Below are 11,889 nucleotides of genomic sequence, written 5' to 3' on the forward strand. Positions count from 1 at the left end.
GAGGGGGAAAAGAGAGAGGGGGGGCCGGCCACCTCTCCTTGTCCTAATAGGACTAGGGGAGGGAGGGTGGCGCGTAGACCATCTAGGGCAGCCCCTTCTCTTTTCCACTAAGGCCCACTAAGGCCCATATAGCTCCCCGGGGGGTTCCGGTAACCTCCCGGTACTCCGGTAAAATCCCGATTTCACCCGAAACACTTCCGATATCCAAACATAGGCTTCCAATATATCAATCTTTATGTCTCGACCATTTTGAGACTCCTCGTCATGTCCGTGATCACATCCGGGACTCCGAACAACCTTCGGTACATCAAAATGCATAAACTCATAATATAACTGTCATCGTAACCTTAAGCGTGCGGACCCTACGGGTTCGAGAACAATGTAGACATGACCGAGACACGTCTCCGGTCAATAACCAATAGCGGAACCTGGATGCCCATATTGGCTCCTACATATTATACGAAGATCTTTATCGGTCAGACCGCATAACAACATACGTTGTTCCCTTTGTCATCGGTATGTTACTTGCCCGAGATTCGATCGTCGGTATTCCAATACCTAGTTCAATCTCGTTATCGGCAAATCTCTTTACTCGTTCCGTAATACATCATCTCGCAACTAACTCATTAGTTGCAATGCTTGCAAGGCTTATGTGATGTGCATTACCGAGAGGGCCCAGAGATACCTCTCCGACAATCGGAGTGACAAATCCTAATCTCGAAATACACCAACCCAACATCTACCTTTGGAGACACCTGTAATGCTCCTTTATAATCACCCAGTTACGTTGTGATGTTTGGTAGCACCCAAAGTGTTCCTCCGGCAAATGGGAGTTGCATAATCTCATAGTCATAGGAACATGTATATGTCATGAAGAAAGCAATAGCAACATACTAAACGATCGGGTGCTAAGCTAATGGAATGGGTCATGTCAATCAGATCATTCAACTAATGATGTGACCTCGTTAATCAAATAACAACACTTTGTTCATGGTTAGGAAACATAACCATCTTTGATTAACGAGCTAGTCAAGTAGAGGCATACTAGTGACACTAAGTTTGTCTATGTATTCACACATGTATTATGTTTCCAGTTAATACAATTCTAGCATGAATAATAAATATTTATCATGATATAAGGAAATAAATAATAACTTTATTATTGCCTCTAGGGCATATTTCCTTCAGTCTCCCACTTGCACTAGAGTCAATAATCTAGATTACACAGTAATGATTCTAACACCCATGGAGCCTTGGTGCTGATCATGTTTTGCTCATGGAAGAGGCTTAGTCAACGGGTCTGCAACATTCAGATCCGTATGTATCTTGCAAATCTCTATGTCTCCCACCTGGACTAGATCCCGGATGGAATTGAAGCGTCTATTGATGTGCTTGGTTCTCTTGTGAAATCTGGATTCCTTTGCCAAGGCAATTGCACCAGTATTGTCACAAAAGATTTTCATTGGACCCGATGCACTAGGTATGACACCTAGATCGGATATGAACTCCTTCATCCAGACTCCTTCATTTGCTGCTTCCGAAGCAGCTATGTACTCCGCTTCACATGTAGATCCCGCTACGACGCTTTGTTTAGAACTGCACCAACTGACAGCTCCACCGTTTAATGTAAACACGTATCCGGTTTGCGATTTAGAATCATCCGGATCAGTGTCAAAGCTTGCATCAACGTAACCATTTACGACGAGCTCTTTGTCACCTCCATATACGAGAAGCATATCCTTAGTCCTTTTCAGGTATTTCAGGATGTTCTTGACCGCTGTCCAGTGATCCACTCCTGGATTACTTTGGTACCTCCCTGCTAGACTTATAGCAAGGCACACATCAGGTATGGTACACAGCATTGCATACATGATAGATCCTATTGCTGATGCATAGGGAACATCTTTCATATTCTCTCTATCTTCTGCAGTGGTCGGGCATTGAGTCTTACTCAATTTCACACCTTGTAACACAGGCAAGAATCCTTTCTTTGCTTGATCCATTTTGAACTTCTTCAAAATTTTATCAAGGTATGTTGTTTGTGAAAGTCCAATTAAGCGTCTTGATCTATCTCTATAGATCTTAATGCCTAATATGTAAGCAGCTTCACCGAGGTCTTTCATTGAAAAACTCTTATTCAAGTATCCCTTTATGCTATCCAGAAATTCTATATCATTTCCAATTAATAATATGTCATCCACATATAATATCAGAAATGCTACAGAGCTCCCACTCACTTTCTTGTAAATACAGGCTTCTCCAAAAGTCTGTATAAAACCAAATGTTTTGATCACACTATCAAAACGTTTATTCCAACTCTGAGAGGCTTGCACCAGTCCATAAATGGATCACTGGAGCTTGCACACTTTGTTAGCTCCCTTTGGATCGACAAAACCTTCTGGTTGCATCATATACAACTCTTCTTCCAGAAATCCATTCAGAAATGCAGTTTTGACATCCATCTGCCAAATTTCATAATCATAAAATGCGGCAATTGCTAACATGATTCGGACAGACTTAAGCATCGCTACGGGTGAGAAGGTCTCATCGTAGTCAATCCCTTGAACTTGTCGAAAACCTTTTGCGACAAGTCGAGCTTTGTAGACAGTAACATTACCATCAGCGTCAATCTTCTTCTTGAAGATCCATTTATTCTCAATTGCTTGTCAATCATCGGGCAAGTCAATCAAAGTCCATACTTTGTTCTCATACATGGATCCCATCTCAGATTTCATGGCTTCAAGCCACTTTGCGGAATCTGGGCTCACCATTGCTTCTTCATAGTTCGTAGGTTCATCATGATCTAGCATCATGACTTCCAGAATGGGATTACCATACCACTCTGGCGCGGATCTTATTCTGGTTGATCTACGAGGTTCAGTAGTATCTTGTTCTGAAGTTTCATGATCATTATCATTATCTTCCTCACTAACTGGTGTAGGCGTTACAGAAACAGTTTTCTGTGATGTGCTACTTTCCAATAAGGGAGCAGGTACAGTTACCTCGTCAAGTTCTACTTTTCTCCCACTCACTTCTTCCGAGAGAAACTCCTTCTCTAGAAAGTTTCCGAATTTAGCAACAAAAGTCTTGCCTTCGGATCTGTGATAGAAGGTGTATCCAATAGTTTCCTTTGGATATCCTATGAAGACACATTTCTCCGATTTGGGTTCGAGCTTATCAGGTTGAAGCTTTTTCACATAAGCATCGCAGCCCCAAACTTTTAGAAACGACAACTTTGGTTTCTTGCCAAACCACAGTTCATAAGGCGTCGTCTCAACGGATTTTGATGGTGCCCTATTTAACGTGAATGCGGCCGTCTCTAGAGCGTATCCCCAAAATGATAGCGGTAAATCAGTAAGAGACATCATAGATCGCACCATATCTAGTAAAGTACGATTACGACGTTCGAACACACCATTACGCTGAGGTGTTCCGGGTGGCGTGAGTTGCGAAACTATTCCACAATTTTTCAAATGTACACCAAACTCGTAACTCAAATATTCTCCTCCACGACCAGATCGTAGAAACTTTATTTTCTTGTTACGATGATTTTCAACTTCACTCTGAAATTCCTTGAACTTTTCAAATGTTTCAGACTTATGTTTCATTAAGTAGATATACCCATATCTGCTTAAATCATCTGTGAAGGTGAGAAAATAACGATATCCGCCACGAGCCTCAATATTCATCAGACCACATACATCTGTATGTATGATTTCCAACAAATCTGTTGCTCTCTCCATAGTACTGGAGAACGGTGTTTTGGTCATCTTGCCCATGAGGCACGGTTCGCAAGTACCAAGTGATTCATAATCAAGTGGTTCCAAAAGTCCATCAATATGGAGTTTCTTCATGCGCTTTACACCGATATGACCTAAACGGCAGTGCCACAAATAAGTTGCACTCTCATTATCAACTCTGCATCTTTTGGTTTCAACATTATGAATATGTGTGTTACTACTATCGAGATTCAATAAGAATAGACCACTCTTCAAGGGTGCATGACCATAAAAGATATTACTCATATAAATAGAACAACCATTATTCTCTCATTTAAATGAATAACCGTCTCGCATTAAACAAGATCCAGATATAATGTTCATGCTCAACGCTGGCACCAAATAACAATTATTTAGGTCTAATATTAATCCCGAAGGTAGATGTAGAGGTAGCGTGCCGACCGCGATCACATCGACTTTGGAACCGTTTCCCACGCGCATCGTCACCTCGTCCTTAGCCAATCTTCGCTTAATCCGTAGCCCCTGTTTCGAGTTGCAAATATTAGCAACAGAACCAGTATCAAATACCCAGGTGCTACTGCGAGTATTAGTAAGGTACACATCAATAACATGTATATCACATATACCTTTGTTCACTTTGCCATCCTTCTTATCCGCCAAATACTTGGGGCAGTTCGCTTCGAGTGACCAGTCTGCTTGCAATAGAAGCACTCAGTTTCAGGCTTAGGTCCAGACTTGGGTTTCTTCTCTTGAGCAGCAACTGGCTTGCCGTTCTTCTTGAAGTTCCCCTTCTTCTTTCCTCTGCCTTTTTTCTTGAAACTAGTGGTCTTGTTGACCATCAACACTTGATGCTCCTTCTTGATTTCTACCTCCGCAGCTTACAACATCGCGAAGAGCTCGGGAATAGTCTTGTTCATCCCTTGCATATTATAGTTCATCACGAAGCTCTTGTAGCTTGGTGGCAGTGATTGGAGAATTCTGTCAATGATGCTGTCATCTGGAAGATTAACTCCCAATTGAATCAAGTGATTATTATACCCAGACATTTTGAGTATATGCTCACTGACAGAACTGTTCTCCTCCATCTTGCAGCTATAGAACTTATTGGAGACTTCATATCTCTCAATCCGGGCATTGCTTGAAATATTAACTTCAACTCCTGGAACATCTCATATGCTCCATGACGTTCAAAACGTCGTTGAAGTCCCGATTCTAAGTCGTAAAGCATGGCACACTGAACTATCGAGTAGTCATCAGCTTTGCTCTGCCAGACGTTCATAACATCCGGCGTTGCTCCTGCAGCAGGCCTGGCACCCAGCGGTGCTTCCAGGACGTAATTCTTCTGTGCAGCAATGAGGATAATCCTCAAGTTACGGACCCAGTCCGTGTAATTGCTACCATCATCTTTCAACTTTGCTTTCTCAAGGAACGCATTAAAATTCAACGGAACAACAGCACGAGCCATCTATCTACAATCAACATAAACAAGCAAGATACTATCAAGTACTAAGTTCATGATAAGTTTAAGTTCAGTTAATCAAATTAATTAAGAACTCCCATTTAGATAGACATCCCTCTAATCCTCTAAGTGATTACGTGATCCAAATTAACTAAACCATAACCGATCATCACGTGAGATGGAGTAGTTTTCAATGGTGAACATCGTTATGTTGATCATATCTACTATATGATTCACGCTCGATCTTTCGGTCTCCATGTTCCGAGGCCATATCTATATATGCTTGGCTCGTCAAGTATAACCTGAGTATTCCGCGTGTGCAACTGTTTTGCACCTGTTGTATTTGAACGTAGAACCTATCACACCCGATTATCACGTGGTGTCTCAACACGAAGAACTTTCGCAACGGTGCATACTCAGGGAGAACACTTCTTGATAATTTAGTGAGAGATCATCTTATAATGCTACCGTCAATCAAAGCAAGATAAGATGCATAAAAGGATAAACATCACATGCAATCAATATAAGTGATATGATATGGCCATCATCATCTTGTGCTTGTGATCTCCATCTTCGAAGCACCGTTGTGATCACCATCGTCACCGGCGTGACACCTTTGATCTCCATCGTAGCATCGTTGTCGTCTCACCAAGTTTATGCTTCTACGACTATCGCTATCGCTTAGTGATAAAAGTAAAGCATTACATCGCGATTGCATTGCATACAATAAAACGACAACCTTATGGCTCCTGCTAGTTGCCGATAACTCGGTTACAAAACATGATCATCTCATACAATAAAATTCAGCATCATGCCTTGACCATATCACATCACAACATGCCCTGCAAAAACAAGTTAGACGTCCTCAACTTTGTTGTTGCAAGTTTTACGTGGCTGCTACGGGCTTAAGCAAGAACCAATCTCACCTACGCATCAAAACCACAACGATAGTTTGTCAAATAGACTCCGTTTTAACCTTCGCAAGGGCCGGGCATAGCCACACTTGGTTCAACTAAAGTTGGAGAGACTGTCGCCCGCAAGCCACCTATGTGCAAAGCACGTCGGGGGAACCGGTCTCACGTAAGCGTACGCGTAATGTTGGTCCGGGTCATCTCGTCCAACAATGCCGCCGAACCAAAGTATGACATGCTGGTAGGCAGTATGACTTATATCGCCCACAACTCACTTGTGTTCTACTCGTGCATATAACATCAACATAAATAACCTAGGCTCGGATGCCAATGTTGGGTTTCGTAGTAATTTCAAAAAAATTCCTACGCACACGCAAGATCATGTGATGCATAGCAACGAGAGGGGAGAGTGCTGTCAACGTACCCACACAGACCGACTGCGGAAGCGTTGATGTAATATAGAGGAAGTAGTCGTACGTCTTCCCGATCCGACCGATCAAGCACCGAAACTACGGCACCTCCGAGTTCGAGCACACGTTCAGCTCGATGACGATCCCCGGACTCTGATCCAGCAAAGTGTCGGGGAAGAGTTCCGTCAGCACGACGGCGTGGTGACGATCTTGATGCACTACAGCAGCAGGGCTTCGCCTAAACTCCGCTACAGGATTATCGAGGAATATGGTGGCTGGGGGCACCGCACACGGCTAAGGAATAGATCACGTGGATCAACTTGTGTGTTTCTGGGGTGCCTCTGCCTCAGTATATAAAGGACTAGAGGGGGGAGGCTGGCCGGCCAAGCTTGGCGCGCCAGGAGAGTCCTACTCCCTCTGGGAGTAGGATCCCCCCCCCCCAATCCTAGTTGGAATAGGATTCGCGGAGGGGGAAAAGAGAGAGGGGGGGCCGACCACCTCTCCTTGTCCTAATAGGACTAGGGGAGGGAGGGTGGCGCGTAGACCATCTAGGGCAGCCCCTTCTCTTTTCCACTAAGGCCCACTAAGGCCCATATAGCTCCCCGGGGGGTTCCGGTAACCTCCCGGTACTCCGGTAAAATCCCGATTTCACCCGGAACACTTCCGATATCCAAACATAGGCTTCCAATATATCAATCTTTATGTCTCGACCATTTCGAGACTCCTCGTCATGTCCGTGATCACATCCGGGACTCCGAACAACCTTCGGTACATCAAAATGCATAAACTCATAATATAACTGTCATCGTAACCTTAAGCGTGCGGACCCTACGGGTTCGAGAACAATGTAAACATGACCGAGACACGTCTCCGGTCAATAACCAATAGCGGGACCTGGATGCCCATATTGGCTCCTACATATTCTACGAAGATCTTTATCGGTCAGACCGCATAACAACATACGTTGTTCCCTTTGTCATCGGTATGTTACTTGCCCGAGATTCGATCATCGGTATTCCAATACCTAGTTCAATCTCGTTATCGGCAAGTCTCTTTACTCGTTCCGTAATATATCATCTCGCAACTAACTCATTAGTTGCAATGCTTGCAAGGCTTATGTGATGTGCATTACCGAGAGGGCCCAGAGATACCTCTCCGACAATCGGAGTGACAAATCCTAATCTCGAAATACGCCAACCCAACATCTACCTTTGGAGACACCTGTAATGCTCCTTTATAATCACCCAGTTACGTTGTGACGTTTGGTAGCACCCAAAGTGTTCCTCCGGCAAACGGGAGTTGCATAATCTCATAGTCATAGGAACATGTATATGTCATGAAGAAAGCAATAGCAACATACTAAACGATCGGGTGCTAAGCTAATGGAATGGGTCATGTCAATCAGATCATTCAACTAATGATGTGACCTCGTTAATCAAATAACAACACTTTGTTCATGGTTAGGAAACATAACCATCTTTGATTAACGAGCTAGTCAAGTAGAGGCATACTAGTGACACTAAGTTTGTCTATGTATTCACACATGTATTATGTTTCCGGTTAATACAATTCTAGCATGAATAATAAACATTTATCATGATATAAGGAAATAAATAATAACTTTATTATTGCCTCTAGGGCATATTTCCTTCAGTCAAAGTTCCTCTAAAAATTAAAGTGTTTATGTGGTTTGTCCATAAACAAGTTATTTTAACAAAGGATAATTTGATAAAGCGTAATTGAACAGGACCTACTAGGTGTAGTTTCTGTGATCGGGATAAGACGATTAAGCATCTATTCTTTGATTGCCCGTTGGCCGAAGTTCTTTGGCGGATGGTCCATATTGCTTTTAATATTACTCCACTGAATTCTGTCAACGCATTATTTGGGACATGGCTTAATGGGGTTGGGCCTGACTTAGCAAGACATATTCGGGTTGGAGTTTGCGCTTTGTTGTGGACTATCTGGAATTGCAGAAATGATTTGGTTTTTAACAGAACATCACTGATTCATTTTTTGCAGGTTATTTTCCGAGCTACAACATTGATCCGTTCGTGGTCGCTACTCACTCCGATGAAGGCCAGGGAGCATTTGGTTACTGGATCTATCCGTTGGAAAATGGTAGCTCGGGATATCTTCAACCGGTTTGGATGGCGGTCATGTAATAGGATATGCAATTAGTTTATCTATCTATTTTTAGCCAGCCGGTTGTGGCGTCTTTTCCTGGCTAGTTTGTGTATCTAGCCTTTTAGGCTCTGTGTGAGCTGCCTTTTTCTTTTTCAGTTCGAGACTTTGGAACCTTGTTGACCTTTTGCTTATTTTGTTAATAAGATGGCCGTATGCATCACTCTGATGCAGAGGCCGGGGAGCCCCCTTTTTGAAAAAAAAATACGGACCATGCAGGTAAAAAAATATGGCAATAAACCAAACACATGTCTATAATGTTGTGACATGACTAAGATTAGGCGTGATAACCTAATGCTCCAAACCAAACAGCTGATGTATCTCGCTTCGTGCGAGTGCTTCTTCTGTCTTCTTCAAGCTTTTGCCCCTCGCGCTGGAGCTACTAGGTCGGCTCGTTCTTATTTTTCTTTCTTCGCTGGGTTTCGTTCGATCGAGTTCGCTGGTTCAGTCATCTTGCTCGGTGGCTTGGCTGTTTAACGGCTCGGTCCGTTTCCTTCCAGGTTTTCTGTTTCTTTTTCTTTTTTTCTTTGTCTTTTTTCTTTGTCTTTTCACATTTTGTTTTTTGTTTTTTCACTGATTTTCTTTGTTTTTTCTCGGTTTTCACCGATGTTTGTTTTTCTTCGTTTATATTTGTTCTTTCTATTTTCATATACTTTTTTTTGCTTTTGTTTCTCTATATCTTCAATTTTCTTTCATTTATTTCTTGGTTTTAATGGTTTTTGTTTCTTTCTCGGTTTTTTCTGTTTACATTATTCTATTTTTAGTTTCTTTGTTTTTTATTTGGGTTTTCTTAATTTTTATTTGTTTTGCTGTTTTTCGTCTGTTTCTTTCAGTACACATTCAACAAGTTTCGTACACATCTGAAATATTTTTTAAATACATGATTAATATTTTTTGAGGACTCATATTTTGTAATGTCTATTTTTTCCATACACATTGCACATTTATGGTATTTCTAATATATTTTTCTAATGCATGTTTAACATTTTTTAACTACATGATTGGCATTTTTTGAGAACTGTTTTTTTTTATTTCTACTTTTTCCCATACACATTTTAAAATTTTGGTATATATCTAATACTTCCTCCATCCAAAAATAAATATTAGGCCAAGTATAACTCTATACTAAAGTTAATACAAAGTTCGGACAGTTATTTTCGGTCGGAGGGAGTGCATGTTTAAGATTATTCAAAGACAAGATTAACTTTTTAAATATATGGTCAACATTTTTCTATACACATGTTTTTATAAATGCTTGATTAACATTTTCTAAGTGCATGGTCAAAAAAATTTATATACATATTTAATATTTTCTAAATACTTTATTGAAATTTTGTAATACAAGATTACCATTTTTTAATACATGGTCAACTTTTTTCTATACACATTTAATATTTTTAAATGCTTGAATACATTTTTAAATACATGATCAACTTTTTTCACACACATTGTATTTTTTCATATACATGAGAAACATTTTTTCTATACACATTTAATATTTTTTAAATGCTTGGTTAATATTTTTATAAAAAGTTTTATGTAAAATATCTTTGTAACATACTTTATTTAGAATATTTGGAAGTGTAAACAAAAGTAAAAAGGCGAAAACACAAAACAAACAAAAAAGAGGTTGTGGTCTCCAGCGCATCTGGAACGGCCCATCTCGTGCACCCCTTGACGTGAGGCTTCCCTACGGCCCTACGTCTCGCTATTAGCGAGATATAGGGGCGGCCCTCTCTGCGTCAAAATGTTGACCATTCGCACAGGGCGGCTCCCCCGAGCGCGAGTATTGGGCCGGCCCACTTTCCCACAGCTAGGCGGCCGGTTTTGGGAACCTTCCGAAGGTTCCCTGAACCGTTTTTTTATTTTTATACCAGTTTATGGTTTTCTTTTGTTTTTCTGTTTCATTTATTTTTTCTTTACTTTTTTCTGTTTTTGGTTTTTTTAAATTGTTCGGAAAATTCAAAATTTGTTCGTGTTCCAAAAATTGTTCGTGTTTAATTGTTTTCATAAATTATAAAAACATTCGCATTTAAAAAATGTTTCGGCATTTCAGAAAATGGTCTTGTTTAAAAAAATGTTTTGTGATGTTTTTGTTCAAATTTTTAACAATTTCTCAAAAATGTTACTGTTTTCAAAAGGTGTCCACAATTCCAAAAATTGTTCATATTTTCACTTTCCACGATATTTAAAAAATGTTCCAGTTTGAAAAATTGTTCGCAAGATTAAAAAAATCATGTTTGTAATTTTTGTTCTGTAATTTCAAAACATGTTCATGTTCAATTTTTTTTCGTACTTTGAAAAATGTTCCCATTTCAAAAAAATTGTTCATTATTTCCGAAACATGTTCTCCTTTTCCAAATCTGATAACAATTTCAAAAACAAATCTTTTTCACTACAATGTTCCGATTCTCAATTTTTTTTCACAATTTCAGGAAATGTTTTGTGTTTCAGAAAATGCTCTCGTTTTCTCACAATTTCATAAAAATGTTCATGATTCATAAGTTTTGTAGGAATTTCAAAAAATGTTAGAGGTTTCAACATTTTGTTTGCATTTTAAAAAAATGTCCCCATGCTTCAAAAAAATTGTTCGTGTTAAAAAATATGTTCTTCTATTACAAATAATGTTCATATATTTTCATAATATGTCGAAATTCTAAATTTTGTTCCAATAATTTATAAACTATTTTCAAATTTTCAAATTTTGCTCACATTTTCCAAAAAATTGTTACAACAATTGAATAATCTCCATGCTACAGTAAATAGGGCGCTATAGTGAATATCAGGTTATATAGTTAGAAGTGGTTCACGCTGTAAATTGTCAAGGTCGTCCATAAAGCCTAGTGGCTGGCAGTTTTCCGGTTCGCCGGTCATGGTTGACCAGTCCATCGTTGATCATTGACTTTTTGAGAAAATGTGTTTTTATTAAAAAAATAGGGATTAAAAAAATGTTCACCAATTCAAAAAGATTCACGGTTTCTAGATTTTCCGGTTCATTGGTCATGGTTGACCGTCCATCGTTGATCATTGACTTTTCGAGAAAATGTGATTTTTTTTATTTAAAAAATTAGGGATTACGAAAATGTTCACGAGTTCGAAAAGATTCACAATTGCCAAAAAAGATGGGCCTTCTGCAAAAAAGAAAGAAGGGGACGCTACACGTTGGCCGGATGATAATCCTAAGA

Source organism: Triticum aestivum, chromosome 6A (genome assembly GCF_018294505.1).
Source record: "Triticum aestivum cultivar Chinese Spring chromosome 6A, IWGSC CS RefSeq v2.1, whole genome shotgun sequence".
Classification (NCBI taxonomy): Eukaryota; Viridiplantae; Streptophyta; class Magnoliopsida; order Poales; family Poaceae; genus Triticum; species Triticum aestivum.